We start from the raw sequence: 4,665 nt of genomic DNA, 5'->3' as shown, positions 1-4,665 counted from the left end.
CCACCCACACAAAAAGTCCAAATTATCAAGCAATGTTTGTTATATACAATTAAATGTATAATAAGATTTTAAAAACTCTTACATACTATATAAATATTTCTCAAAAGCTATTAATTTAATGTATCGAATTTAAATTTCGAAAGTCTATTTTATGAGATTTCAATATAATTAGATTAATAAATTTTGAATACCAAATCATTGAACAAAAAATGTTTTTGGTGGAAAGTCTTGTCAAAATTATTGTATTCTCATCCTTTATTTTGACCAATAATTAAGTCGGCTTTTGTAACTTACAAATTATAAATTCTTTTTATCACGTTAATATATATTCATATTGAACAATTTGTTGCATTAATTTAAATTGTCTATAGTTGAATAATATATACTATATATATTATACATATTCTCTAACTTCTTAAGTCATTTTTTAAAAATAAAATAAAATTGTTTCTCTTAGTATTCTTTTACTTTTCCAATATTTTCAAAATATTTACGAAGTCTCTTGAGTTATATAAAATTTTGTATAAAATATATAGGTCAATTATATTTATTAAATATTCTTAATGAAACTTCTGACTTCGTCATGATACGATACTTAACAAGTTGCTTTTCGCTTTGATTTGATTTCAACTATACAATAAATATTCAACTATACACATGCAAAAATTAAAAATATGCATGGAACTACGTACATTTCTTCTTACAATTATCCATCCACGTTTGTAGCAACGTAAGTGTAATTCGATGTCTGCATTAGATTTTTGATTAAATTTGAATCGCGTAAATTTGGATTTCTAATGAAAACTCTTTAATTTTTTTTTGGCAACGCTGAGCTAGAGTTTCAATTACAGGTTAAAGTGAAAAGGTGATTATCTAATATTTTTTCGTTGAAAAATTATACTATATACGTTATAACGTTAATTTTTTTTGATTATATATAGTCGATGTTGAATTCACTTTTAACTTACATTATTACGATGACTTCTCAAAGAAAGGGTTATATATATTCTCCTCAAGTTATCAAGAAAATTAGTATATACAAAAAAAGTAGGTTATACACTATAGTACGAAAGTTTAAGTCACACATTTGAATTCAAGAAAAAAGCAACCAAATAAAAACAAACTTTTTATGTGCATTATGAAACGCAACATCAAAGTATTGGCAAAATTTATTTGTGTTTATACTCTTCATGCATGGGATACATGTTACCAAATTTATTTTTTAGACCAACATAAGTTACGGATCAGTAATAGAACTACTTCATCCTTTATCAGGGATCTCGAGTTTGAATCATGAATATGAATTTTTTTATTAGGACCGCCGGCACCCGCAGTGGATCGGATATAATCGGTGCTTCAATATGAGTATCGAATATCGGACTCGAAGAATAGTTTTTTTTTTTTTTTTTTTTTTGAGTTTTGACTTTAATGATTTCATTTAAGATGTTTAAACACGAAAGGTGCTAAATGTAGAAAAAATGAAATTGAGAAATCAAAATTGTTGAACAATTTATTAGAAGGAAAATAAAAATAAAAATCCATATATAAGATTTTCTAGAAATGAAACGTGAAGTATACCCAAAAAAAGGAATCACGTGGAAGACTACGTTTGAATTTGGATAGATTTAAGTTAGGCGTGTGCAAAAATCGATTTAATTGGTAAATTAAATAAAAAATATTATTATTGATTTATCAGTATCGAGTTATTAAGTTAGTAATTTTGTATTTTTTACATTTTAATTATCAACTTGATTTTGGGTTTTAAGTTTTTTTTTGGAATATATGTAGAGTCAAGCTTAAATTTTGTGGTTACATTGACGACAATTTATTAAATGATATTCATTGTTTTCAAAAGGCGAACATCATTAATTGGAGCTTGTGTGTCACATAACATAATTCGGAGATTATACTTCTTCTGTCTCAATTTATATGATACTTTTTATGTATTGAGAGTCAAATAATTTAAGTTTAATCAGAAATTTGTGCATGGAATCTTTAATTTTTTTGAAATGAAATTTATATATTTGTAAACTACGTAAAAAGTACTATGAGTCACAATAAATGATAATTCAAAATATTTAAAAGATCTACAAAAAATTTATGATCAAAGATAAACTTATTTGACTATTAAAATTCAAAAAGTGACATATAGAATAACACGAAGGGAGTATCACTTTTTTTTTGTGCATTATTTCATGAATTTTCTGAAAAAAATGATAGTCATTGTTTTCGAAAGTTAGATATCACTCTTTTATGTATTTTATGTTTCACTAAACAAGAATCCATGAATCTTGATTTTTCTGTATGTATTAGTAATATAAATTTTCTAAAATATGTGTGCTTGATAGGAATCAGGAAATTTTCTCAATTTTTCGAGCCCAGAGCAGGTAAACCCCTTATCCTGTCGATTTTTGTGTGCTATAGTCCATAATTTTTTTTGGTGATTCAGAATTCCGATGTTTTTTCTTGCCTAAATTTTTCGTGGACGTCCGTTAAGATATTTGCTATGGAGCCAGTTGGCCTTGACGACGAAAACAACTCATTTTCAAGGTCAAACAAGCCCCGAAGCAGATATACCCCATTTTGCCAATTTTTGTGTACTATAGTCCAATGATTTTTGGTGATCAAGAATTCTGATACCTTTTATCCCAAATTTTTAATGGACGTCTGTTAACACGTTGTCTATGCAGACAGTTGGCCCTAACAGGCAAAACAAACCATTTTGAAGGTCAAACAAGCCCAAAGCAAGTAAACCTCTCATTTTGTTGATTTTCGTAGGCTAGATATAGTCCACGATCATTTTTGGTGATCCAAAATTTTAACGTCTTTGTCCAAATTTTTTATGGACGTTCGTTGAGACATTATCTATGGAGCCAGTTGACCTAGACAGCAAAAGCGGACCATTTTGAAGGTAAAACGATCCCACAACAGGTAAACCCCTCATCTTGCCGATTTTCGTGTGCTATATTCATTATCTTTTTGGTGATCCAAAATTTCAACGTCTTTTTTGCCCAGATTTTTCGTGGACGTCCATTAAGATGTTAGCTATGGATCCAATTGGCCTTGACAGCCACAACGTCCCCATTTTAAGGTTAAACGAGCCCCGAAGCAGGTATACCCCATTTTACCGATTTTCATATGCTATAATTCACGATCTTTTATGGTGATCCAAAATTCCGCCGTCTTATAAACTCAATTTTTCTGTGGATGTCCATTAAGACTTAGAAATGGATCCAGTTGACCCTGACGACCAAAACCCCCATTCTGAGTGTCAAACGAGCCCTGGAGTAGGTAAACCCCCTATTTTGTCGATTTTCGTGTGCAATAGTCCAAGGATTTTTGGTGATCCAGAATTTCGACGTCTTTTTGGCCTAACTTTTTCATGGACATTCGTTAAGACGTTAGTTATGGATCCAGTTGGCCCTACCGACCCATTTCCAAAGTCAAACAAGCCCTGAAGCAGGTATAAAGCAGGTATACCCCATTTGCCAATTTTTGTGTACAATTGTTCTTGAATTTTTGGTTATCCAAAATTCTGACGGCTTTTTTGCCTAAAATTTTTGTGGACCTCCGGTAAGGTGTTATCTACGGATGTAGTTGCCCCTGACGGTCAAAACAAACCATTTTGAAGGTCAAACGAGGCCCGGAGCAGGTAAACCCTTTATTTTGCCAATATTAGTGTTATAATCAGCGATCTTTTTTTGGTGATCCAAAATTCAGAAGTCTATTTTGCCCAAATATTTTGTGGATATCCGTTAAGACATTAGATATGGAGCCAGTTGGCCTTGACAACCAAAACAACCCATTTTAAAGGTAAAACAAGCCCCGAAGCAGGTACATCCCTATTTAGCTGATTTTTGTGTGCTATAATCCATGAATTTTTGATGATCCGGAATTTCGACGTCTTATTTGACCAAAATTTTTGTGGATGTCCGTTAAGACTTTAGATATGGATCCAGTTTGCCTTGATGTACAAAACGGTCCATCTTCAAGGTCAAACGAGCCCCAAAGAAGGTATACCCCATTTTGCTGATTTTCGTGTACTATAGTCCATGAATTTTGGTGATCCAGAACTCCGACGTCTTTTTTTCCCAAAATTTTTGTGGACGTCCGTGAAGATATTAACTATGGAGCCAATTGGTCTAGACGTCCCAAACAGACCATTTTAAAGGTCAAACGAGCCTCGGAGCAGGTAAACCCCTTATTTTATCGATTTTCATGTGCTATAGTCCATAGTCGTTATCCAGAATTTTAACGTCTTTTTTGCCTAAATATTTTGTGGACGTCTGTTAAGATGTTAGCTATGGGCCAATTGACCCTAACGACAAAAAAGACTCGTTTTGAAGGTCAAACGAGCCCCGAATTAGGTATACCCCCCATTTTCCCAATTTTTTTGTGCTCTAGTCCATGAATTTTCAGTGATCCTGAATTCTCACGTCTTTTTGTCCAAATTTTTCGTGGACATCCGTTAAGACGTTATCTATGGAACCAATTGACCCTAACACCTAAAACAGACTATTTTGAAGGTTAAAGAAGCCCCGGAGCATTTAAGCCCCTTATTTTACCGATTTTTATGTGTTATAGTCCACGATCTTTTTTGGTCATCAAGAATTTTAACGTCTTTTTTGCCCAATTTTTTTGTGGACGTTTTTTAAGACGTTAGTT

This window comes from Solanum pennellii, chromosome 5, assembly GCF_001406875.1.
Source record: "Solanum pennellii chromosome 5, SPENNV200".
Taxonomy (NCBI): domain Eukaryota; kingdom Viridiplantae; phylum Streptophyta; class Magnoliopsida; order Solanales; family Solanaceae; genus Solanum; species Solanum pennellii.
The sequence above is the reverse complement of the archived record's forward strand: the minus strand, read 5'-3'. Positions refer to the sequence as shown.